The sequence below is a fragment of the Camelus ferus genome, chromosome 14, assembly GCF_009834535.1.
Source record: "Camelus ferus isolate YT-003-E chromosome 14, BCGSAC_Cfer_1.0, whole genome shotgun sequence".
NCBI lineage: Eukaryota > Metazoa > Chordata > Mammalia > Artiodactyla > Camelidae > Camelus > Camelus ferus.
This window is the reverse complement of record NC_045709.1, coordinates 24,909,575-24,936,045: the sequence shown is the minus strand read 5'-3', so window position 1 is coordinate 24,936,045 and position 26,471 is coordinate 24,909,575. Positions and strand designations below refer to the sequence as shown.

General features: G+C 59.0%; 2 long non-coding RNA genes across 2 annotated transcripts; both read left to right on the top strand.

The window, feature by feature from the left end:
• The first annotated feature begins 189 nt into the window (after positions 1 to 189).
• On the top strand, positions 190 to 4,241 carry LOC116668616. Its single transcript, XR_004325837.1, has 2 exons — positions 190 to 1,449; positions 3,073 to 4,241. It is a non-coding gene; the product is annotated as an uncharacterized LOC116668616 (long non-coding RNA).
• Positions 4,242 to 9,438: 5,197 nt separating this feature from the next.
• LOC116668494 lies at positions 9,439 to 25,587 on the top strand. Its single transcript, XR_004325597.1, has 5 exons — positions 9,439 to 9,771; positions 9,984 to 10,054; positions 10,337 to 10,576; positions 20,447 to 20,503; positions 24,710 to 25,587. It is a non-coding gene; the product is annotated as an uncharacterized LOC116668494 (long non-coding RNA).
• The last annotated feature ends 884 nt before the right edge of the window (positions 25,588 to 26,471 follow it).

Below are 26,471 nucleotides of genomic sequence, written 5' to 3'. Positions count from 1 at the left end.
TGGAACAGGAACCTCCGTGTTCCTCCAGATGTTGTGAAACCTTAGCGCCAAACGTGGCCCAGAGCAGTGAAGAGGGAAGAGGAATTTCTGTTTATCCTTTTAGGGGTGGCTGTGTGTCATGCCCTCCCAGCCAGAGGACCCGCTTAGTGGGAGGGGTCCTGGCCGGACCATGCAGACGGTGATCGCACTCCCGCCCCGCAAGGTGGGGGTCGCCATCAAGGGCTCCTGAAAAGGGCTGAGCCACGGCAGGACGTGCAGCTTGTGCAGATGGCATGGCCTGGGGAACATCCATCTGCAGAGGAGGGACGGGGGTGAGCCGGGCTGGAGGGAGAACGGATTCCTCCCCTCACAGGAACTGAGGCCAGAGGGCCGGAGCTGAGGGACGTCGGCCTGGAGCAGAGTCCGGAGATGAAGGAAGGAAGAGGAGAGAAGGCCAAGTGGGGCTCGGGGGGACCTCTCCTGCTCCCTGGGTTACCGCGCCCCTCTGCTCTGTCCAGGATGGGAGGGGCTGGATGCCAAGGAGAAGGCCTTGTGTTTGGGTCGGGAGAAGTCCAGGGCCCTACCTTGGCGGGCCAGGATTTAGGCCCAGGTCAGAGGAAGCTAAGCCCTGGCCATCTTAGCCTGGGGGGAAGAGCTCCAACCGCCAGATGCTCAGCCAAGTGAGTAGGTGAAGTTTCGCCACAGACCCCAGGCTGGTGGCCTGCTCCTCCCTGCCTCCCCTCTGCTGGCTGCCTGCAGCCCTCTCCGCACCCTCCCTTCCCCTCCAGCCCCAGGATGCATCCCTGCGGAGCCAAGAAGGTGGGAGGCCCTGTGTTCGTCAGCCCCTGGGCCAGGGCAGGCCTGGCAGAGGGCAGCTCACAGCTCTCCAGCCTCCTGGGGCCACACCGAGTGCTCTGGAAGGAGGCGGGGGAAGCGCAGGTTCCGACCTGAACTGCCGGAGGTCCCGCCTGAAGCCGGTCTGGAGCAGCCCAGCCCGCATGGAGGCTGATCCCACCGGCCCGCTGCGTCAGCAAAATGGGTGGATTTACAGGATCAACTATCAGGCCAGAAAGGAACCCTTTGCTGTCCTGAGCCCTGACATGGATGGACTCAAACCGGCTTTCCCTAAACATTAATTACGTCTGTGAGACTCACTGTGAAGAGCCGGTGAAAAATTAATCAGTGGTCTATCTAAGAAAGAGATGGAAAATCGTGCCTGAGCCAACCTGCCGGCTATAACCCAGGAGACGGACTTTCAGAAGCTCTGAGGGCCGTTCCGCCCTTGACGTCAAAGCGAAGCAAGATAAGTGTTTGAGACAAAGGGTCACAAGTGACAGCAACACACTGACGGTTTCCTTAGTCCCACGTGGGGGTGGTGGGCCATCGAGACCCCCTACAGGACTGAGGGAGGAATGTTATCTCTAAGGAGTCACCTGGCTGGTCCTGGAGAAAACTGCTTTTTTTTTTTCGGTGAGTAGGCATTCCTGTGTCTTCCAAGGGGACCTAGTTCACGTGTCACAACGCACACTAGGGAGGGGCAGCGGCTCAGAGGGCAGAGAAAACAGTTACATTGTTTTTCTTGTCCTGCTTAAAAATAGCTTTATTTCACCAGTAGCTACTCTATTGGATAGAATTCCACTGTGGGTGTCACACAGTTCGAGGACCCTTCCTCCAGTGTGTGGACCCAGGCCTGTCCACGGGGAAGGCAGCAGGACCGAGGGGACAGGTGGTCAGGAGGGAGGTGCCGGCCGGCCGTGGGGCTCCTTCAGCTCCTACGGGAGAGTCCTGGGTGAACCACAGGCCTTCTGGAGTGAGAAATCATGGCTGTTCTGTTCTGTCTGTCACTCCCCAGAAGTGTCCCCTCCTGGACCTCTAGTCACATCTGGGTGGGACTCAAGGGTGAGATTGGGTCACTGTCCCCCGAGCCCCGTGGGCTCTGCTGACCTAAATCCCTCTGGTCACCACAGGGCACCACTCGTGGGTTTCTGTCCACTGTCTGGCTTTAGTGAGATACTCTAGACGGACAACAGTCACTTCAGATGCAGTCACCCAGACACACCTGCTGTGGTGTGAGACGGTGGTGGACTGTCCATCACCCCAGGTTCCCGCCTGCCCTGCAGTTCCCCTTGTCCAGGGGAAACGAACCTGTTTGTCACCACGGATTAATTTGCACGTCCTGTGATGGACTCGTACAGGGCTGCCTTGTTCACACAGAGGAAGTGCTTTCTGAGGCGCTGATGACTCCTTCCCTGCCGACGCCGAGCGGCTTTCCCTGCGTGTATGTCACACTCTACACACGCACCTGTTAGTGGACACTGGGGTGGCTTCCACAGTTGGCTATCAATGGACATCCACCAGCCAGTCTTTGCACAGACATACCTAGAAAGGGAATGTCTGGGCCGTATGGTCACATGTTCCATTTTTTAAAGAAAGTGCCAAACTGTTTTCCAAGGTCGTTTTACTGCCTTACACTCCTGCCAGCAGCCTGTGGAGCGCGGTGGCCCCACGTCCTCACCGGTGCTTGGCCGTCAGTCCTCTTAATTTGGGCCACCCTAGTGGGTGCGCAGCGGTGTCTTGTGATGGGTTTGCACTTGCATTTCCCTAATGACTGAACGGTGTTCAGTGTCCTTTTTGTGTGTCTTTGCTGATGTGTTTATTCAGATCTTCTGTCCATTTTAAATTGAATCGTTCGTCCTATTGCTGAGTTGCGAGGCTTCGTTGTATTTTCTAGGTAAAAGCCTTTGGTTGGAAACGTTTTGAAAATATTTTCTCCCACTCTGTTGCTCGCCCTTTCATTTTCTTTGGTGTCTCTTGGGTGAAAGTTTACGATTGGTGGAATTCAACTGAAAAACCTACCAGGATTTTGATTGAGACTGTCGATGCTACGCGTTAATTTCGGGAGACTGGCGTCTTGACGATGCTGACAACACTGACTCTTCCGTCCCACGAACGCAGTGTCTCTTCGCTTACTTAGGTCTTTGGTTGCTTTCAGTGATGGTTCTAAATTCTCACATATGGGTCTTGTGTGTGTCTTTTGTCCAATTTATTTCTAGGTATTTTTATTTCTCACCTTGTGTTTTAAACTAACTGCAGCTTCACAAGAAGTTGGAAAGTAGTACCGGGAGGCCCCACATACCCACCACTCAGCTGACCCACGAGGTGGAACCTGCACGATGACAGGCATCAAAACCAGGAGCTCCGCGCTGGCGCAACAGGTTAGCTGGGCTCCAGAGCTCGCCCGATTGGACTGGGTTTGCAGGTTCACCTTTATTTCGAGTGTGCACTTGTGCAGTGATTCTGTGATGTGTAGACCCCACAGCCACATTCAAGACCCAAAATGTACGGTCCCACAGAGGACTGCCCAACCCCAACTTCTTCTCCATCTCAATAATCTGTCGTTTCAGGGCATCATGCAAATGGAACATTGTACAGCCTCTGAGGCTGGAGTGCACCCAGTGCAGTGCCGTGGTCTGTGTCCCGGTGGTCGCTTCCGAGCAGTGCTCTCTTCCAGGGTGGACTAGGGCTTGTGTGACCACAGAAGGGCAACCAGGGTGTCCCCAGGCTCCAGCTATTGCCACTGAAACTGCTGTGAACATTTGTGTGCGGGTTTAGTATGGATATAAATGTTCGTCTCTCCAGAATAAATGCCCAGGGGTGCAACTGCTGAGTCACGTGCTAGATATATGTTTAACTTTTTAGGAATCTTTGAGACAGACTGGATGGAGATGAGTCAAGTGTGGTGGGAGGAGGCAGGGACAAACTTAGAAGAAACAGTCTTGTGATTTTCCTTTCAAAAATCAGTTTTTAAAAAAGAAACAGACCTGCTACATATGTGGTAAATCAATTTCAACAAAGGCCTCAACACAACTCAATGGGAAAAGGAAGTTTTTCAACAAATAGCATTGGATCCATTGGACATCCTTCTGTAGGGGGAACACTGGCCCTTATCTCGCACAACACACGTACAAATAATTCAAAATGGGTTGTAAGTAAATGTAAATTCTAAACCTGTAAAACGTCTGCAAGGACACGCAGGAGAAAAGTCTGTTCCTTGGGGTAAGCAAAGATCTCTTAGAACAGAAAAAGCATGAAACAATTTTAAAAGCTGATCAATTGGACTTCATTGAAATTAAAAACTTCTGCTCTTCAAAACACACCATTAAGAAAAAGAAAAGACAAATCACAGAAACATATGCTAGTCTACAACCAGCCATCCCACTCCCGGACGTTTACCCAAGAAATAAAAACCGTGTCCACGCCAAGGAGTGTGCATGAAGCTTTATTTGTAATTGTGAAACTGTTAGAGCAGGCAGATGGCTAGATATGAGCAGAGAAAGGCGGACAGAGACCACATGGCAGGAATGGGCAGAAAGGAGGGGCACAGGCCAAATGCAGGACAACAGACATCCTGTGAGCGCCAGGGTCCCTGGGCAGAGAAAGGAAAGCAGAAACCTCTGGGCTGATAAGTGGTCACAAATTTTGGGGTGATGAGTGGCCTGGAGACAGACACAGAAAGGTGAGAAAAGGCAGGAATCTCCAGTGTCTGAATGTAACCTTTTGCTCATTATGCCCTCATTTCAATAAAATTGGCCTTGCAGATCGGAAGTCCCCATCATGCACTGACGCCAGGACACTTCTGATCCAGACTAAACAAGGACAAAAACCCCTCCTCCCTTTGGGAAGGTGGAGTTGGGATGATGATCGGGGAATACAACCCCAGACCCTGCCCTCCCCGGTGAATATTCCACCCATTCGTTTTTACACCCTTTGTAACTAACTTGCCAAAGAAACTCAGGGCAGCCACTCACCTGAGCTGCCCCTCTCCCCTTGAGAGTGTACCATCCATCCTTTAATAAGTCCTCACTTTACTTTTCTTAACCACTGCATCGTGTCTCTGAATTCTTTCTGGGACGGGACAAGAACCTGGAACACCGGTTGCATCCACCGGCAACAGAACCGGGAGTAACCCCCACGTCTGTCACTGGGTGCGTGTGTGCACAGACTGGTGTCAGACACAGGGGACTGTTCCACAACAAAAAGAAGGAACACAATGGCCGGGGGTGAGCCTCAGAGCCCTGACCAGCTCGTGTGTCTGGTTCTGGTCGTGTGACATGCATAACGTGCAAACTAATTTGTTGTGACTGGAGGCGGGTGACCGGTGTCTGGGAGCAGGCTGCTCAGGGAAGTGATGGAAACGGTGATGGTTTTGTCTCAAACACACACTCCAAAACAGTCAGATTATATACTTTAGGCACATGCAGTTTATTGCTCTTTAGTTTTAATTCAATGAAGTTACACCCAAAGAAATATATTTTTAAAAACTTGACCAGATGGCCCAGGGTCAGACTCTCCTGCCCATTTCTCTGGTTCTGTGTGGTCAGTCCAGGAAGGCCAGAGCCCGCCAGAGCCCCCCAGAGCCGGCAGTGCAGGGGGTCCTTGAAGTGCAGTGGGCTCTGCCCTCAGATGTATTCACGGCACCGCCTCCCCACCCAAAAAACTCCTCCCGCTCCAGCTTGGGGTAGAGTTCCTCCTCTCCCGGCGTTCAAGCCCTTTGGAAGCCTGGTGCTAACCCGGCCTTTCAGCCCAGTCTCTGTGTGCTCCCTGGGTGACCCCGAGCACGACCCGTGCGCCTCCCCATGGCCTCGCTGACCCCTCCCTCTTGGGCTGCAATGCTTGGGTCCGAATCCTTCCTGCACTGCTTCTGGGCCCAGGCCTCACAAGACCCTGGCGCTGGGCCTCCCCGCTCCCCTGGTGCCTGACCTCGGGCACCCCGGGGAAACTCAGGGTCCTGACGGGTTCACACATGAACTAACCACTTGCTAGGGGCCTGGTTGAAGGTCCCCTGAAACCAGCCCAGAGGGGATGTACTAGAAGAGAACTCACACCCGAAAATGGGGCGTGGACCACACAGCCCTGAGCAGGGTTGTTGCTGCCACCAGAGTGCGGGCACGGGGTGGCCTGGGCAGCGGATCAGCTGCGGGGAGACACCTTCGAGGCAAGCCCGGCCCCCAGCCCCTCTTCCACCCACTCAGAGAGTACTCTCCCCTCTCCTCCTGACCTTGCAAACCCCTTCTCAGCCCTGCCCGAGTTCCTGGCCACAGAAGGCCTGTCCTCCTCGCCCCCTGGGGTCCCCACTCCCCTCCCTGGTCAGGACCTGGTTCTGCAGGCATGACAGCCTGGTGATGCCTCCACCCCAGGACCTCCAGCTGCTTGGAGGAAAAGTGGAAAGCACTCCCAAAAGCCTTTTTTGGCCCCGGGTCATTGTTTTTTTCTCCTAGCAAACTTGGCCCCCATGTGCTATTTCACCAATAAAAGTTTGGCCGCTGTCCCCTGCTGTGAAGTGGGGCCCTGGCTGAGGCCAGACAGAGCCTCGGGTGGCTGGCCTTCGGGCCGAGCTGCCTCCTGGTTCCACCGCCCTTGCTTTTGTTGGATTCCAAGTTGTCCTCTTAAATAGCTCTCAGAAGACCCAGCTTTTCCTCTTTAGTGAGGACGAGACTTGGTAGCCTGAGTCCCCTATAGCTGTCCCTCCATAGCCAGACTGCGGCTGCCGGCCACGCCGCCGCCTGCTCCTGTTTCTGCAGCAACCATTGTTTGGGGTAAACTGTGCTGGGCTCCAGGGCTCCTGGTCAGGCTGGGAGCCGAGGAGACTGGAGCTGGGCGTTATTTTCACATCTTGTCTCTGCTCCTGGCCCCCCAGCCCCTAGAGACACGCCAGGCATGGAGTGGGTGGCACCAGCGCTTCCTCAGGGTGGAAACAGCCCCGGGCGGCCTCCAAGCCAGCCTTTGCGCCAAATGTTGGCCGCAACCGGCAGCTTCACAGACTGTGATTGCATCTGAGTGGTCCTGTGCTGCGTGGAACGTGCACAAACGGAACGGCATCTTCAGATGCAGAAAGGCTGCGTGCCCCGAGCCGCAGCAAGAGGCGGGATTCCGTCAGGCGTGAAGGGCACCTGTGCAGAAAAGACACTCACACACAACAGGTTTTCATCAAGCTCAGAGGATTTTTCAAGAGCCCGGAGTTAGAAAAGTCAGACACAACTTAAGAGCCAAGAAGTGCAGTCAGTCAGGAATCAGCCTGGGGGCGAGCGCGGCTTCCAGGCGGGAAGAGTCACGAGGGCGACACAGGAGTTCCTGGACCCCTGCTGCCTGCTGTGCCCCAGTGTGTCCAGCTGCGGCCAGACTTAGTCTCCATGCTGGGCAACGCCACTGCCGGGCGGGCTGGACTTTGGTTCCCCGTCGATGGCAGCGCCAGTCCTGGACACCTGCTGCTCAGGCCCCAGACTCAGCACAGTCCCCTCGGAAACAACCGGGGGCCTGGCAGCTGCAGCTCAGCGCCACTGTGGGGGACTCTGGCTTCTCACCACATGACCCCAGGCTCCGCCGACTGACTACCTTCCAGCCCTGAGCCTGGGGTCAGACGTGGCTTCACGGGGCTCCTCCGAGGCCTGGCACCAGGGGCACCTGCCGTCCCTGCTCACAGCCCATCCCTTGTGTCCAAATCCAGCAGCGAGGTGTCTCCCAGCCTCCCTCTGCCTCCACCCCACAGCCTCCCGCTTACAAGGATTGAACGGTTTATGACCGGCCCACCTGGGTACCCAGGGCACTCCGGTCTCAAGGCCCCTAAGTTAATCCCACCCACGAAGTCCTCTTCACCAGTGAGGTGATCTAGCACTATCAGGGGATTAGGACTCGGAGCCTGGGGTGGGCGGGGGTGTCCGCGTTTGCTCCACCACGGTGAGCCAGGTCGGCCACGTCCCCACCTTGAACTTCAAACTCCGGGAAACACCAAGTGCTCTCTTGCCTCCAACCCTTAGCTCAGCCGCCCCCCACTGCTCAGCACCCCTTCCAGACAGCCTTCCCCTGGCTTCCCCTAGTTCCCCTTATAGGGGAAGCCTTCCTGAACCCAGGAGGGCCAGCACCCGCCCTGTGTCCATGGTGCCCACGGTGGGGTGACCTCCCAGGACAGGGGATGGGGACACACCCGAGGGAGTGCTGGACCAGGGTCGCCACAGGCCCTGGGTGAGAAGTCTTGAGGCTGCCTCAGTTTTCCTTGCTGTGAAATGGGCACAAGCACAAGCTCCAGCCCCAGCCGGAAGGCAGTGGTCAGGCCCTGACTGACCACAGGCTGGAGCCCAGGTTGCACTTGGGTGCTGTGTGTCTCTGTGGCCCAGGCTGCCGTCTGCAAAACAGCCCATGATGATACCTGCTTCGGAAGTTTCACGTGAGGGCCAAGTGAGTCACCTGTCTGCAGTGTGTGGAAGTTCTGGGTGTGACTCACTGTGGAAAGAGTTAGCTGGGGCCTCCAGCAGCGGACGTCCGGCAGGAGAGGGTGGGGAGGAGACATGACAGTGAGCAGGTTCTGGTCGCGGTTCTGCTGCAGTGAGCACGGGGCCGTTCCCCAGGACATGCCTGCCCACCTCCCCCTAGAGCCCCAGAACCCCTCTGTGGCTTTCTACCCAGTCAGCACCCCAGCACAGAGCCAGGGCCCCTCCTAAGCCCTCCCCCAGCTCTGCAGGGGAGCCCCCCCCCGGCCACCCTAGGGCAGGGGACCCTCCCACATTCAGCGTCCCCTCAGAAAGCGCTGGCCAGCAAAGCACTCCTGGTGGGGGCTGTTTTTCTGCTCCAGGGGCAGGGCCTCCTCTCAGGCAAGACCACGAGTGGCCGTGCGTTCTGGACTCAAGCCGTGGCCCCTGTGAGCTGGCGGCACTGTAGACTCAGGGGTGCGGGTCTGCTCTGGTCTGCTCCCCAGGACGGAGACGGCGTCTGCACCGGCCCCTGCGGGCTGCCTGCCCCCACCCATCTCCCCCCACCCTCCTGCAGGGGTTGGAGAGGGCGTCTGCAGAGAGAGGTTTGCCCCCGGTCTCCACCACCGAGTCAGTTTTCCTCCTAGGGTTTCCTCCCAGCTTTTTCAGTTAGGACTTTAACCCCCCATCGGAGCTTCCACTTTTGAGTGTGGCCCAGGTCCTTGGAGAAGCGGCTGAGTTTCCACTCTGCTGGGGCAGGGAAAACCCGGGGTGAGCCCGGAACATCTTGTTTGGCCAGAAAGCTGGGAAACGCTCCCAGATTTAATTAATTAGTGAAGTGGGGGCTAGTCACAGACCCAGGGTGCAGCCTGAAGGCACTGCCGGGAGCCGCAGACGGGACCCGAGAGCAGCAGGTACGTGGTGGTGGATTCTCATCCACAGACGCGTGTGAGCCGTGCCGGCCGAAAGGGCTGGTGAGCCAGGACGAGCACAGCTCTTCTCCCAGGAGAACGGCCGTTAACAAATACAGGAAAGTGGAACAGAAAACCAGCCCCAGCGGAGTTGCACCTCACTGCTGCCGACAAGCTCCAGTGGGCATGCAGGTCGAGGGAGTTTGCAGAATCAGGACTTGTGCCCCAAGATGGCTGTTGGCTTCAGCCTGAGACTCAGCAGACGGCCACCCTGACTGTCCCAGCAAGGTCATGTCATGGTGAAGTCCTTTGGGGTCCTCACTTCCTGGCCCTCCAGGACCAGCCACAGGCAGGCCTGCCACACGGAGAGTCATTAACCGGGGGAGGTTACCCATTCTCATGTGGAGGGCAGTCTCACACCAGGTTAAGTCAGTCTCCGGTCTTGACCGCGGCAGCCAGGGAACCTTCTGTGGGCTCGTGGGACACCCCAGGGTAGCTTTCCTGCCTGAATAAAGTCCTTGTTCCCCCCGCTGTTTCCCACAGGACCGCTGCTTCCACACCCAAGTGCCCTCCCTCCAAATGCCCTCTGGACAATCGACATAGTGACTGATGGGTTAAGTCTCACCTGTGCTAACTGTGTACGTACTGGAGCTGGGCTTGCCCCGCCGGGTGTGCAAGGGGACAGTCCTGAAGACAGCAGGCAGGTCGCCCTCTCCCAGACACTGCATGGCCACACCATGGCTCATATGACTTGTGGTCCACTAAAACCACCAAATCTTCTGTGAACTACCGCCAAGTCAAGAGCCCCACGTGGTTTGAACTAAATTGTCTGTGTGATGTTTAATCTTAGGTTTACCCATTTGTCTATTGAGAGGTTTCGAATCTGGAGTCTGCTTTCTACATGTTGATCCTCTCCTTCAGGTTTGTGAAAATTACTGGAAATTGTCAGCCTTATCCAGTCTGTAGACAGGGCAGAACTCAGGGCAGAGCCTAGTGGATGGCCATGGGAGCCACCCTGAGGCCAACATTTGCTGATTGGTCAGTTCTCAGAGGGGCTAATCTGTCCCTCGACCCAGTTCCCTGCAGGCGGCTGGAGGGCAGGCTGGGGGCCCACTACTGTCTGCTCGTCCAGGTCCTTGCAGATATGGTTAACGATGCTCGTGGAACGCAGCCTTCATTTCTGAGACGTGTTTTCCTCTGCAGAAGCTCTGGAGCCTCACTGGGTCCAGCCCCTCCCTGGTGTCTGCCAGCTCTCTGGCCCCTCGGGTGCTGGGTGACCTCACCTCAGAGGAGCCATCTCAGGGGCCCAAGGACAGACGTCTACAGCACCCAGAGATGGAGCTGCACTGGAGCTGCTGCCGGAGCTCCCACAGCTTTGATGGGAAGGAGGGCCTACGGTGGAGGGCTGCCGGGCGGTTCTCCAAGGCGGGGATCCTGAGCACGGTAGGTGCTGGACGACATCTCCGTGTGACAAGCAGAATCCTTGCCCGGGAGCTGCTGGTTAAAGGGGCTGAGCAGGTAGTCAGCTGGGCCAGTAGCAACTGAGTGGGTAGTTCACTGGGTTAAGGAGTTAGCTGGGTTAGGCAGTAGCTAACAAGTGTGGCCAGCTGGGTTAGGTAGGTAGTTGGGTTAAGTCAGGTTAGGTAGTGAGTGGGGTCAGGCAGTCAGCTAGGTTAATTAGCTCCGTGCTCTGAGCTGGGGCCTGAGGCCGTTCCACTCCGTCCTGTCCTATGGGGAGCAGGCTTAACCCCCAGCACCGTTCCTGCAGAAATTCCAGGAGTGGTGGGACCGCTTCAGCAAGGACCACCCCTGGGACGGAAGTGCGTGCCAGCAGCTCGGGGAACGAAGCAGATGTGGCCTCAGTGCCCCATCTCGGCCCGGCTGATTGGTGACCTCAGTGACACCAGGGCTGCCCTGGGACACCCTGATCTATTTTGGTGGAAACAGGGAAGCCAGACCTGCAGTCCCGGCCAGGGGAGGCCCTGGTGCTGGGAGACTCAGGGACACAGCCTCAAGAGCCCCAGCACAGGGCTGCACTCTCGACTGCAAAAGCAGGCGGCAGCGGCAGGTGTGCTTGTGATCCGCGTGCTGGCTGCAGGGTGTCGGGCCCCTTGGAGCCTGCGTCCCCTGCTCGGTGCTCCTCGGTCCTCTCGTCTACTCCCTGCCTCGGTCTCCAGGCTCTGTCAGCATGGGATCACCTCGTGCTGCCCCTGCAGCACCAAGAGTGTGCCCCCCTGCTCCCCCGCGCCCCTAGCTCCCTTATCCACAGCCACGTTCATCAGGACCAGAAAGGGCTCTGCTCACAGATGCCCTGGTCCCGTGTGCCTGACGGGAGCCACCCTTCTCTGTGCACAGCACACCTCTCCGAAGACCTGTCCCAAGTCCATGAGAAGGAGGCATCCTGGGGCAGTCCAGCCGGACCTGACCAGACTTCCTGCCACCCAGCCTGCAGATCTGACTTTAGGATGTAGGGAAGTTGGCACCCAGAGGACCTCCTCGCCCCCCTGGCCAAGCAGGGCTCTCCCTCCACTCCTCCCAGGTGCCCGGTAGACTCCAGCCGTGCTCTGGGAAGGGACAGCTCAGGGGACAGGATGGGGCTTGTCCCCTCTGCACAGTCCGGGCTGGTCCTGATGACTCTCTGTGTGCTGCTGTTGGAGGCCCATGGGTCCTGGTGAGCCTCTCACCTCCCAAGTCCTCAGCAGCCCCTAGTCCCCCCAGCCCACCCCTCAACCCATGCACCAGTCAGGCCGTCCTTTCTCAGCTCCATCCTCCTCCACGGCGGGCCCTCTGTGCCCAGTGTCACTGGAGATGCTAGGGCATCTAGAGAGACTCGAGGCTCCTCATGACATGCACCTGGGGATGCCAGGGCACCTGGGGACATGGACCCTGGTAACATGGGGCATATGGAGAGACACAGGGCACCATGGGAAGATGGAGACATTGGAAGACATTGGGGGGACATGGGGACATGAGGGGGACACTGGGCATAGAGGCCTCAGGGTGTTGCAGTTTCAGTGAGTCCGTGTCTGTGTTTTGTTGTGTGCAGTGTGTCAGGGCATTGTGGGAAGTATCTATTTGGGGGGTGGGTTTCCATTTTAGCCAAGCATCATCCACCCCTGGAGGTGCCCGGACTCTAGATAGGGGTGCAGGGTCTGTCTGTATGTCCCACAGAGCTTGTGGGGTCATGGGTCACGAGATCATGGTGCACTTGACCTCCAGGCTGCAGTAAGCTACAAGCCCTGGACAGGAGGGGCCCAGGGGCTGTGCACACGGGGCCCAGGGGCTGTGCACACAGAGCCCAGTCAAGCCCTACTCCGCCTGCCAGCTGACAGCACCAGCATGTTCACGTTCTGGCTTCTTCTTGGGGAGTAACTAGACGAGAGCTACAATCCCTAACAGTGGTGAGGCATCACTTCACTGCCTCCTCGGTGAAAGGTCTGTATGGTGACTTCCGGGCTGGAAAACAGGCTGTGAGGGCACGGTGCCAGGCTCACCACCAGGGGGCGCGCCCGGCAAGCGCGGCTACTGTTCCCGGCAGGGTTCACAGGGAGTGCCTCCACCGAGAAGTACTCCTTTACATCCATTTCCTTGGAGCAGCAGGAAAAAGACGAGAAATCAGACACGGGGGCCTCAGAGCAGCAGCTGGTGGGGGTGCTTGGCTAGTGACTGGGCCAGTGGCCGGCATCCCCCGGGGGTCCCCACACCCTCCCCCACACTCGGATGCCTGCCATCCTCCAGCAAAACAGGGATGGTAATGGGGCCCACCTTGCAGGTGTTGCAGAATTAGTGACGCAGAACACGCAGACTGGCTCAGGACAGTGTACCTGGCGCAGTGCAAGCACCCGCCCCCGAGGTGTCTGCCACTGGAGCCGCATCACTGCGACCGCTGGCATCTCCCTCCCGGAGCTGGGTCCTGGCGGTCCCAGCATCAGCATTTCACGCTCACCCGCGTGCGCGTTAGCCGGGGCGCACAGCCCCGGGAGCATCGCTTCTCAGAGGAAGCAGCTCATTTTACGGGGCTGCGTGCAGATGAATCGAGATGTGCCGGGTGTCCATCTGTCCGTGGAAGCTGCACGAGGCCTGGGTCCGTTCAGCCATCGCTGTGTCCCCAGCATGTGCAACAGTGCCCGGCTCTGGCTGGCCTCTCAGCAAAAGTTCGTGGACGACCCCGAAAAAGCTTCTGACATGTTGGAAACTTGTAAAAAAAGAAACTGGTGCAGTGATGCCAATTTTGTAAAAAAGCTGTATTTACCCACCTCCACATATAGCTCTGTCTCTGTGTATGTCACACATGCAGGAGAAATGGGTGAACACTCTAACAGTGATGATCTAAAGGTAGTGAGATGACAAGCCAGTGCTTTTTGCCAGTTCTCACGTTGCCCACGAGGACACTGCATATTAGATCCGGGGTGGGGGTGTAGCTCAGTGATGGGGCTCATGCTTAGCGTGCACAGGATACTGGGTTCAATCCCCAGGGCCTCCATTAAAAAAAGACAGTTAAAAAATAAAATAAAAATTTGGGGGAGGATAATAACACTGGGAGGAGGGGCTGAAGGCCTTGCCATGGGGTTGGGGGAAGTCAGAGGAGGAAGTCGGGTCAGGCCTAGGGTCCAGGGCAGCACGGGAACACTCCCGGGACCACTCACGGGACCACTGGCCAAGGCAGTGGTGACCCTGCATTGGTGCCCCACAGGTGGAGTCGGGGGACCCTGAGGCCAGGGGATGGCTCACAGGCAGCCTGGGCATCTTGGCTCTCACCTTCCCTGAATGTGAACATGGCTTGAGAAGATGTCGATGTTGCCTGGGCCCACAGCTGCCCGCTGCACCGCGGCCGAGCTCCAGCGCTGACATGGCAGAAGCAGTTCCGCCGGCCACCTGGGTGCCCAGGTGGGAGGCGGACACTTGGTGCACCAGCAGCGGTTACTGGTTCTCACTGTTCTTGGGTGTACAGAGTTCCAGGTCATCTGCTCTTTTTCAATCTGCAAGGCTGGCTCCCCCACAGGCCCACTAGCCGACATGGGAGGTTCATCTGACTTCAGAGGGTTTACATTCTAAACCAATGAGAGGTCACTACCAAGCCAGCCAGGTTACGCACACGTGTGGCTCCTTCATGGCCAGTGCAGTTAGCACGTGTCTCTGAACCCGGCCAGCCGCATGCGGCAGCAGGGGATGGATGGCAAACGAGCAGGGAGGAAGGCCGACCAGGGGCACGTCACCCTCCTGGCCTGTGGCCGAGCACCGGGCAGAGAGGAACCAGTAAGATGACTCAGGCCAAAGGGGCCTCCTCTGGCTGTTTCACCACAGCTTCTCCTGGTGTCCTTCTCAGTGGCCGGGTAGGGAGACAGGGGCTGCCCATGTGGAGGCTGGGATGGGGGACCCTTGCTGATGCTTCCTTGTCAGGGGACGAGCAGTGGTCCCAGCCGCTCGGGGGCTGCAGGGTCAGTTGAGCGCAGCTCCTCTAAGGACCCTGGGAGCAGCTGGCAGAGCGGCCTTCCTGTGGCCGGCGGGTCCGACAGCCAGGCCGCGGCGCCACGGCCCTACCCAGGACAGCCTGTTTCCGGGCTGCTTGTTGCTGTCTCCCGTGTGTCTCTCAGCCTCCTTGCTCTCCCACTCACACAGCAGGGGCCCTTGGTGGAGAGCTGAGGTGATGAACACGGTGGCCCTTGAGGGTGTCACCTGTCTCCTCTGACCTCTGGCCTCAGAGATGATGCTCGCCACCTTCCCACGGCCTCCTACATGCTGCATGCTCATGTGTGCAGGCGTGCAAGCCTGTGCATGTGCACGTGTGTGCGTTGTGTGTGCACATGTGTGTGCATGTGAGGGTGAGTGAGCGTGCCTGCTGGGTGGGGAATGGGGTGTGTCTTCAGGAGGAGGCATGGTCTTGGGTTGAACCCCAAGATGGTCTGTGGCAGTCAGTTTGCCAAGACCCGGCTGGCTGCACTCAGGACGCCCCGTTGGGTCCCTGCTGTGGCCCTACTCTTGCCAGCTGTCGCCGCAAGCAGCATCTCTCGTGTGGCATTCCTGGCTCCCAGGCCCAGCTGCCAGGATGCCTGGCCTCCTAGGTCCTCAGAGAACAACGCCCAACCTGCCTGGGGTCCTGCTGTGCTCTGGCAGCGGTGGCTCTCCTTGGGGCTGACCCTTGCCTCCTGTAGATGTGGGGCCGAGTGCTGGGCCCCTGCCCACTACAGGGCGCGTGTGGAACCTGACTCGTTCTGGGTCTAACTGGACCTGAAGTGTGGGGCTGCAGGACCGTGTGACCTGGGAGGCTCAGCCACCATGTCTCTGAGCACCTCCCTAATTTGCATTCCTGGGACAAGATGCGTGGAAGGAAGGGATGGCCCTAGAGAGGGACGGGAGAGGGGGACACATCTTCCGTTCACTCTTTATTGTGTAATTTTAAAGATGGTGTCACCACTTCCCAGTGGTCAGGGAGTCACAGCACCTCTGAACAGGTGAGGGGGTGGTCACGGCACCTCTGAAACAGGTGTGGCGTCTCTCAGGGCCGCTGTCTGCCTCCCTGGTCCCTCCCAGGTCTGGGTGAGCCCATGACACAGAAGTGCAGACACCGGGGTGCCGGCCAGAGGGGCCAGGTCTCGGGCGGACCCTGGAGGCTGGGAGGAGGTCAGCTGTAGCCTGGCCCCCTTCCCCTTCCTGTCCCCACGTGTCCCGCGCAGCCCGGCCCCGAGGGAGCATTACCTTCTCCAGCATCTACGAGCTCTCCTTCCCCTTTCTTCTGCTGACATATGGGAGGCAGCACACCCAGCTGGTCCTGGTCCTGGGGACCGAGGCGGGTGGTGAGGTGCCTCAGCCAGGGAGGCACAGGAGCACCCCGCTCTACCCCCATGCTGTCAAGCGGGGTGGGGGGGGCCCAGGGCTTGCCAGCCGGAGGGGCTCCTCCCGGCTGCCCCAGCTCTTCAGCCACCCCAGGATGTCTCTTGTATTCTGCATCAGAGGGGATGCCTTGAACACAGGAGACCTTAAAGGCAAGCTGGGCCGAGCCCCTCCCCCCTACTCAGCCTGGCCATTGAGAGGCGCCCCTGTTGGACAGCTGGCCATGCCCAGTGCCGCCGTTTTCCAGAACATCGCAGTCTGTGCTTATTCCCCTGGACGGTGGTCTCTGGGGCTGCCTCTGGAGTGAGGCGGTGGACCCCTCCCCCATTCAGGGACCACCAGGGCCTGGTGCCAGAGCACCCACCAGGCAGCTAATGGGCTGCTAGTGCCTAAGTGCCCGAGGGGGCTGGCCGAACAGAGAAGGCTTAGCCCCGAGGGGTTGCAGCTGAGCAGGGCAGACAGGTGCCCCCAACCCCGGCCAGTGTCCAGGCCAGGACCGTAGCGGGGGCCCATCTCCGATCCCGTCCTGCCAACCGAGCAGTCTCCAGCAGCCAGGCTTGGTTCTTGGGCCTGGCTCTGTCCCACAGGTTCTCTGGGGCCCCTGAGTATTGGGGGCCAGCAGTCGAGACCAAGAGACCAAGAGGGTGGGGCTGGGACCACCTGGCCTGGGGCAGAAGGTGGGGCTGCCAGGCTGCGTCCAGTGTGGGCCATTACCATGCCCATTAAGAAATGTGAGAGAAGTGGGCATGTGCTCAGGAAAGACCGTCCTGTCTCCAGGGTGGACTGGGAGTGGGCCGGGGCAAGCCGACGTGGCCGGCTGCGCGAGTGGAGGTCAGAGGGGACGTGAGGACAAAGCTCCTCACAGGAACTCTCCCCCAGCACACAGACCTGGGGAGAGGCAGCAGCAGGCGCCAAGTAAGCAAGGGCTATGGAGCTGTGACCGCTCAGAGCTGGACACCCAGGGAAACGGCGCCGGGAAGGCCCAGGCGCCTGAGCTCACCAGCCTGTGTGCCCGCGGGTCCTGACTCTGTTCCCAGTCCTACTTCAGAGCCACGTGCTCCTGCAGGGAACCTGCTGTTTCCAAGAGGCGGCACTCGGGCCTTTAAAACATTTCCTCTGTGTTGCTCTGTTTCACACTGTTTTGCTTATTTTAAATGACCGTGTATCAGTTTTACAAAGTAGGTAGAGAAGTATTTCTTTTTAAATGTGCAAGCAAATTAGCTGAGATCTTAATACGGTTGTTCATTCTGAGCGGTGGCAGGTGGGTAAATTGCTATTTTCTCCTCTGTGTTTCTCTGTTGTCTAAAACACAACAGCCCCACGGCCTGTGGGCAAACATCTCCCAGTACTTCCCGTGGTGAGGGGGCAGTCAGGCTACTCTGCCTCCCACCCGGCCCCCAGGCCTGGCCCGCTTTGCCCAGACAGCAGGCGCAGGGATGTCCTCCGAAGCTTGCAGGACCAAGGTCTGTGCCCTTGGCGGCCAGGCATGCCCCTGCCCTGCCCTCACTTTCTCCTCTTCCTCCCACCCTCCCCTCCCTCCCCTCTGGCCCTCTTGTTGGCTGATTGATCGGGGGAGAGGTCTGGATATGGGGTGCGGTAAGACTCAAGGTGATGCCACCTCAGCTTCTCCAGCCTCAGTAGATGCCTGGGTCTCTGCGTGTGCCCAGGAGGCAGAAAGCATGTGGACTGGGTCTACCCACCAGCAAGTGTGATGGAGAAAAAGCCCCCACCTTCCCGAGTGTGAACCCATCACTCACTCGTCCTCCGACAAATCCAAATCCCCCATGTCCATCTGGGACCGCTTCTCTTCTTTCATGGTGCAGGGGACCACCTGTGGGCAGTGGGAGGAGCAGTCTAGGGGATGGGGGAGGGTGCCATCCGGGGAAACTTCCAATTAGGGGACCCCCTGATGTGAGCCACCATGACCTCTGGACTGTAGGCCAGAAGACCTGGGCCCTTAGTTCCAACTCTGCCCCTGTTGGGTCCTTAGGGCCCATGTTGCTCTGATGACAGCCTTGTGGTTGGGGGCAATAACCAGCCCTCTTTACCCCTCAGCTTGTTCTGAGGGCAAAGAGACGGAAGGTGCAGCTTGGAAAAGAACAACCCTAGAGAGGAGTTTACATTTGCCAAGAAAGAACAAAAAACTTCAAAAAGGCTGACTGCTCCCTATAGCAAAGTAATGGAGAAGGACATCCTAGAATAATTGTGTTGGAAAGGCCTAATCAGGCCACTGGGTCAACCACTTCTTTTTGCAGAAAATGATGATGATGTGACAAGGTGATGATGGTGTTATCATGGTGATTTTGATGGTGATGATGAGGATGTGATAACAATCGTGATGATGGTGGTGATGATGAGTGATGATGATGGTGATGATGCTACTGGTGGTGACAGTGATGCTGGTGGTGACAGTGATGATGGTGGCGGAGATGAAAGTAGTGATGATTGTGGTGGTGGTGAAGATGATGGTGAGGATGATTGCACTGTAGGTGTGATGATGGTGATGAATACAGTGATGATAACCATGCTGGTGGTGATGGTGGTGGTGATTATGGTGGTCGTGGTGGTGATGGTGATGGTCGTGGTGGTGATGGTGGTGATGGTGGTCGTGGTGGTGATGGTGGTGATGGTGGTCGTGGTGGTGATGGTGGTGATGGTCATGGTGGTGATGGTCATGGTAGTGGTGATGATGGTGGTGATGGTGGTGGTGGTGGTCGTGGTGGTGGTTGTCGTGGTGGTGATGGTGGTGATGGTCATGGTGGTGATGGTCATGGTAGTGGTGATGATGGTGGTGATGGTGGTGGTGGTGGCGGTGGTCGTGGTGGTGGTTGTCGTGGTGGTGGCGGTGGTGAAGATGATGGCGATGATGACTGCACTGTAGGTGTGGTGACAGTGATGAACACAACGATGATAACCATGCTGGCAATGATGGTGGTGGTGGTGGTGATGATGTAACAGTACCTACACTCCAGCGTTGTTCTGTAAAGCCCTCAGAACAGTGCCCGGTACTCAGAAAGCCTCAGTGTTAGGTATCATCTGCACCACCAGAGTGCCACCATCATCACTACCGTGTGCATCCACAGGAGAGCTGGTTGTAGCAGCTAGGCCTCTTGATTCCTGAGCCTGTGCCCTCCCACCACCCCAGCATGATTCCACAGAGCTTCTCAGGGTCCAGGGGCACCTCAAGGGTTGACCCAGGCCCTAGAGTCTCTGGTGGTGCAGAAATGTGTCCAGCTTGCGAGGGGAATGAGGAAGAGGTGAGGTGCCCTCTGGGCCCCTGGTCAGTCCTCAAACCCCGGGGCTCTGCTGGCACTGCTGACCAGCACACATGTGCCTGGGAAAGTTTTCTGGAAACTGCCTGCTGGCCCTGAGAAGCCATCTTCTGGTGGGTGGTTTGGCTTTGTTGTCTGCGGGTTTTTTACCTCCTCAACATGGTCTCCCAGATCGATCTCCACAAACACAGATGGTTTCTGTCGATGAAACCAAAGAGGTGTGGGTGCCGGGCTTCAGCGGGCTGTGGGGAGCACAGGTTCCCAGGAAGGGGAGTGGGTTCCCAGCCCTGTGGCAGCTAGGACCTGGGCAATTACACTGGGACCACCAGATACTCACTGTGCTCGCTGGGGCCCTGAGAGACGGGCGGGGGCTGCTGGCAGTGTGGGTCCCCAGGCATCCGTGGCAGCTCTGGTAGAGAGGGAGCAGGCTATGGCCTCCCACCCTCTCTGCTCACCTCTCTCAGGTCCTCGAGGACCCAGAGGGTTGCCCCCCTGACCTTTGCCCTGAGCACCAGGGCCACTGGATAAGGTGATGTCCACAGGGGAGGTCTCTCCACACCCACTGCAGACCTGACCACCTGGGCAGCACCTGAACTCTGCCCCCACAAACCCACCTGCCTTCTTCCCGAGCCATAGAGACGTGAGGACCCAGAAGGTTCAGGGCTGCCCCAGGTCTCTAACCAGGCACCTTGGCTCGGCCCAGAAGGTGCTGCCAGTGTAGCATTTTAGTCAACGCCAAGAGAAGTACCTTGGGGAGTGGAGGATGTCCCCGAACCCCTGGACGTGGGCCAAGAGCCATCAGTTGTAAACCCTGGTGGGGTGCCCCTGGCCCTCTCCATCCAGACATGAGATCAGGCAGGAAAAAGCACTTCCCTCAGAAAGTGTCCCATGAGGACCGCTCCCCCAGGGCTGCACAGGCAAGGGGCTGGGGGTCCCCTGGCCAAGGTTAGGCTGAGGTCACCTCTCTCCCGGCCCCTGCTCCATTAGCAACTGCACTGTTTTGCAGGCTGGGGTTAGGGCCTGCGGTGCCCTCATGGTTACCCGGCATTGGGCCAAGAGCACAAAGCTGGATGCTGAAGGCTCCCTGGGGCTCAGGCAGGGCTCGGTCGAGGTGACCCTGGGCCCAGGCGTCCACAGCAGGACCAGCCCTGACAAGTATCCCCATATGACTTCTGTCACTAAACTGAAAAGCTCTTGCCTCTTTTTCCAGAAGGTCACCCAGCTTTACGGACTCTGGCTCCTGTTCCTGTAAGAAGACACTGAACAGGTAAATAGAGGCAGGATTCGGCCCGAGGGTGGCCGGGCACGAGTGTCAGAAGTGTCAGAGGACAGTGGCCTGACCTCAGCCCCCAGGGCGCGCTTGTCCTCGCTCTCCCCTCTGTCCTGCTGCTCCTGGCTGCTGGCCTCCAGGATGCTTTCCTTGGCCTTGAGCAGCACTGGCTCCCCCGCGTCATCCACCTTGGCTGGGGCGTCTGGGCGCTCCTCCCGCTTGTCCTCCTCTGGGCTGGCCTGGCTGCGGCAGGGCCAGGGGAGGGGCTTGGATCGAGGCTCATGGGCCGGCAGCCCTGGGAGCAGCTCCAGCCCAGCGAGCGGGGCCCCTGCGTCAGCAGAGAGGGCGGGACCGAAGGGATTCCTGCCTCCTGGGGCCGGAGGGCGGGTGGTGGTAGAGGCCGCTTGGGGCAGAGGGTGACCGGCGGTGGGGGAGGGGGGAGTGCTCAGCAGGGCTGCTCACCCGGACCTGCCCCAGCAGGTGGGACTTCCTGCAGGCCCAGCCAGCTCTCAGATAAGACGCCTCCTTTCTGGAGACTCGAGTGGGAATGTTTTCGGACACAGGGCCAGCTCCAAGTCGCCAGGGCCAGGGTGCGGCTGGCTGGAGGGGCCCCCAGGGGGACAAGGAGGGGCTGTTTCCCTGAGAGCCTTGGGTCACCCGCCTACAGGCCTCCCATCTGAGCCATAGGCCTTCTCTGGATGCCCTGAGCTCCTTGGGGCCTCCATCTCCACCTCGGTGTGCCCACTCCTGCCCCTAGGCCTCCTGTGTCCTCCTCACATCTCTATAAAGCTGTTTCGGTGGACAAAGGCCACTCACCAGCTGGCATCTTCTGCGTTGCTTCTGACGTCCTTGTCCTCGTCATTGGACTCTGAGGAGGAAGCATCAGTGTTTGTCGCTAGCCTGTGTCGAGGTGGGTGGGCCACCCGCGGGGCGCTGGGTGCTGCCTCTCTGCAGCTCCGGGCTCAGCAGTCCACCGATGACTAGTGACTATGACCGAAGCGAGTCTGCATTTTCACCCCGATACGTCCCCCCGGGACCCCCAGGCCCCAGGACGCCTCCCTGTAATCCCTTCCTTCAGCACTTTGCGTGATGGGAGCTGGAGCCCTGAAGGCTCACAGCCGGGGCCAGTTCCCCACCCCACACAGGTCACCGAGGGGCCTCTGCCCTCTCTCAGTGGAACTCGGGGTGAGGCATAAGGCATTGCCTTTCCAATAAATGTGTGAGATCCAGGAGGCATCTTGAAGTCCTTCTGGTTGCAGAGCGTGGGGCTGGAAGTGATAGGTGGGGTCCTCTGCTGCTGGCCATTCCCCTGGGCTCCTCTCCACCAACCAGCGGGGGAGGGCATGACACAGCCCCAGGAGGTGGGATCTGAGCCACACTCTGCTGGTCCAGGACACCCTCCTGGCTCCTCTCAGGCGCACTGTGCCTGGCTAGGAGGGCTCTTTGGTGAGGCGAGCAGGGCACCCAGATCACAGAACCTGCCTGACATGAGGGAGCAGCTCTTCCAGCCGCCTCTGCAGAGCGCTTGTCCATAGACCTTAAGGGAAAGCTGTATTTTGGCGACCTTAGCGGGAGAGAGTGTGAGCCTCGTGAACTGAGCTCAGAGCGGGAGGCCATCGCTTCCTGGTGAACCCAGACTTCTCGCTCCTGGGAGCGTGCAGACCCCGAGGGTGTTCCTGCCCCCATGGGGATCTAAGAGGAAGCCTCCGGGGGCCTCAAGGTCGCTGACATTCCAGGTCCCATTACTGTGCAGGTATGTGTGAGTCCAAGATGGTTGAGACCTGGGGTCCCTGGAGCTGCTCCATACTGTCCCCAAGCACCTGACACACACCCAGGGCCCCGATGCAAACACAGCCCCCTGGCAGGGCCTCTGAGCAGCTGGTCTCCTGGAGGACTTCCTACAGAGTTTGGTGGTCCGACCGGCCAGTCAGTGTCCTTTCATCACAGGCCTCAGGGCCGGGGCACCTGCCGGGCAGAGGAGGTGACTGCCTGGCTCCTGGGAGTTGCCTGCATCCCAGCCTTGCTGGTCCTCCCACTCCCACACACTGCCCACCCTGACCCCAGAGCAGGTCCCTGGCCCTGCTGCCCTCCAGCGCCAGCCTTCACGGGCTCCTGGCCCCATCTGTATTAAGCGACCTTCCTGGAGGGCGTGTCTCCCCACACCTGGCCTCCCTGGCACCCACGCGTGTCCCTCAGTCTCTGGGCCCAGCTCCCTGAACATGGGAACTAGGTGTGGTGCGCCCTTCTCTGTTCACAGTGCCAACACAGGCCCAGAGCGCTGCTGACCTGTGGCTGTGCCGTCCCCAGGCAGGCCCTGGCCACCCAGAAACAAAACCCTGAAGGCAAAGGGGGGTGTGTGAGAGTGCGGTGGGTGGCTGCAGGTCTTCAGAGAATATCTCAGGACTTGGCAGCTCTCAGCGAGAAAAGCTCAGAATCAATGGTTTCCTGGCAGGAATTTAATGAGGACTTCTTTGGGAAAATCTTCAGCAGCCCCCAGGCCATGTGGACACATACGCGTGTGTTCATGTGTCCATGCGTGTGCACGTGGGCCAGTGTGTGAATGTTTCCAAAGACATGGTCTGTCCCAGACAGATCTTCAAACGTGCTCCTTCCTAGAACGTGTGGCAAGAAGGGAAGAATGGTGAAACGAGAGGGTGGTTTTTCTTTGCTCCGAAGCACTTGTGGGGCTGGAAAACACCTGCCTGCCCCCGAGCCTTCTCCTAAAGTAAAAATATGAACGTAGGTTCCCTGCTTTGTCCCTTTTCTAAGGAAGATCTTGTTTATCTGGGTCCTGGGCACACCTGCTGGGCTCAGCCAACAGGCCTCCGGGCAGCAGAGGGCGTGGGCGCGGTTCCCACTGGGCCTCAGGCGGGCCTCCCAGAGGGGGCAGCCGTCAGAAGCTTTGCTCTGGGATGTGGAGAGAGCGCTTGCTTTGCTGCCTCTCTTCAGCTGGGCTTTAAACGCTCATCAAACCACGTGCAGACTGTGTTTTCCAATGTGAGATGCCCCCTGTAAGTCTGGGTTCGGCTGGGGTGTGAGCGGAGGGCAGGGCAGGCATGGGCCGGGCAAGGGTCCTGGACCCTCCGCATGACCAGACTAGACCGGAACTCTGATGAGCGCGCTCCCTTACCCGCTCTGCAGCACGAGGCCATGTCCAACTTGTGGAAGTTCTCAGCGGGTCCTGTTCCAGCAGAGGGGCCTGAGGCCTGGAGCCCACCCTTGGGAATGGAACAGCCCCTCCTCGCCTCTGGACAGGGCCTCCCTGGAGCAGAAGCAGGCCTGGTGAGGGCGACAGCCTGGGCAGATTCTGTGCAGCCAGAGGTCAGGATGTGGGGTCCATGCGAGCACTTAAAGCTCTCGCTCAGGAGCACAGCGATGGCCTCTCGCGGGTCCTCTGCCAGCCGGCTCCTCCAGGGCCCAGCTGGATGCGCATCCCACAGGCTCCCTCTGGCCCTGCCCCGGCCCAGCCCACCAAGCCAGCTGTCTGGGGCCACATCCTATACCTGTGTCACCTTGGTACCTGGGGCTCCCTATGTGCGTGACCGTCAAGTCCTGGTCAGCTTGGGGACTCAGCGAGGCTGCTCCTCTTCCCATTTTACCGAATGGATGGTGAGGCCTAGGGCAGCCTTCCCTGGTATGTGCAGGTGAGGCCTCCTGCTCTGCCTCCTGCAGGTTCTGGACCTCCAAGGGCTCGGCCCCTACAATACGGTCTGGGAGCCCCACCAGGCCGGGGGCCTCAGGGGCGGGTGTGCAGGGGGCACGACAATGCAGCACTTGGGAAGGTGCCTTCCATCCAGTTTTGCAGACCCAGGGTTGGGGTGAGAAGGTCCAGAAACGGCCAGAACCGAGCCTTCCCTCCAGTCCTCACTGAGTCCCACTAGTGGCTGGCCCGTGGCCTGTGTTGTTTGGAATATGCCCTCCGTGGCTTCTTGGAATATTTCCTGAGCAGGTTACAGTGGATCTCCTCTGTGTTAGGGACCCTGCCCCTCTTGAGGGAGCCTGAGAAGAGAGGCCCGGGGGGACGGTAACAGACGAGGGGGCAGAGACCCCATCCAGCATCTCCTCCTCCTGAAACAGCGCACCTTTGGATTTTCATGTGGAGAGAACAAGGATTTTCCACCAGGACTTCTGCAAGTCACTCCTAGGGTTTGAACAAGCAAACTGTATTTCCTGCTTACTGCTCTGTTCCTTGGTCTCCGACAGTCTCAGAAAAGGGCACCTGCTGGCTTGAACTTCCTGGGAGAACAGAACTTCGGTGGCCCCGCAGACACCTGGGTGAGTCCCCCCCTCTCTCAGACAACACAACGCAGGGTCTTGCGGCCCTGGGACAGCTGATGTTCGAGGGCAGCGCTGCACTAGGATCTGGTGTTCGGGGCCACGACCTATTTCGGCCACCCCACGACCCCACCTGGCACGTTTAGAAATACGCCGGAGTGGGAAACACGGCGTGGTGTAAGGCATAAACACACCAGTGGCACCAGCCCTGTGTTCACCGCTGCCCCCGCGGTGAGGACCGGTTCGCTGCAGCAGGAGCAGGGCTCAGCCCAGGGCCTTGTTATAAACCCGGGACACTTCCTGCGCCGGCCCCCATGTGACAACCGTCTTTCAATGTAGCTGATGCCCTCACAGGCCCGGGGGTCCAGGTCTCTGTCTGTCCTCATCCTTCCTCCCGCCCTCAGCAAAGCTTCCAGCCAGCCCCCAGCCCCAGGCTGCTCCCCTCAAGCCCCAGGCACTGCCCCAACCCCAGGTGGCCCTGCCTGCAGACCTTAGCGCCCAACGCCCTCCACCTTGGCCTTAGGATCTTAAGCAGGGGCAGTGGGCCTGGGAGGAGGCCCCCACCGGCCCTAGGTGAGCCACCCGCCCCGTGCCGTCCGCCCAGCCCCGCCACCCCACCTGGCTCCTTGCACAGCTTCTCGATGCAGCTGGGAGGGTGGCCCTTCTGGTGCAGGCCACCCACACTCCTGCTCCTCTGGAGCTCAGCCATGTCGCTGGCTGCCTTGAGGTGTCCGGGGCCCACGGTGGAGGGAGGGGCTCCGGGGCCCAGCCGGTGCCTCCTGTGTGCGGCCGCGGTGTCCTTCTCCATCCTCCACTGCCTCCAGGTCTCGAGAAAGAAGAGGGATGCCTGCCAGGTCTTGTGCAGCCCTCAGACAGAGAGCATGGCTTCTGACCCCCCACGAGCCCCGAGTGCACCCTGGGCCGTTGCTAGGTGGCCCCTGTGACATCAGCACAAAGTCAGAGGCCAGAGGTCAGCCCAGCAGCCCTTCATGCAGGCATGGGCTCCTTCCAGGGCCTCTGCCTCTCCCCAGAGACGGCAGCGGGGCCAGACAGCGGGCGCCTTTGCACGCCTCCGCGGGCACTTCTGGTGCTGGGTCTGCGCAAGCCTTCAGTGGAATCTTTTGTTTCCTTTTGGGGACGAAGGACGCAGGGGTGGTGGCTGTGGCTCCACTTGGAGTCCTGGGACCTCGGTGGCATCTTGCATCCTCCCCCTGCCAGACGGGGGTTCTCCATGTGGACTTGGCTCAGGGCCACACCTTTGAACACGCTCGGCATTTCCAGTCTGAACTGGGTGGCTGGCACTGCCTCAGCAGGTGCTGGTGGCAGGGCCCCCACAGCAGAGGTCCGCTTTCTGGCTCTGAGGCCTCGAGGTCCAATGTTGGGTGTGGGCAGGGCTGGTTATCCTGGGGCCTCTCTCCTCGGCCTGCAGCAGCAGTCTCCTCCCAGTGTCCTCACGTGGCCATCCTCCACGTGTGTCTGTGTCCTGATGGCTCAGGGCTACCCTAGTGATCTCGTGTAACTTTAATCACCTCTTTATGCCTTGAAATGCAGCCACATTCTGGGGTCCTGGGAGTGAGGACACCACACGAGTGTTCGGGGGACAGGCTTCGGCCCCTAACACAGCCTCACAGACAATTTCTCCCACCCTGCTCAGCAGTTCTCTCCTCCCTACCCGAGACCACAGGCACAA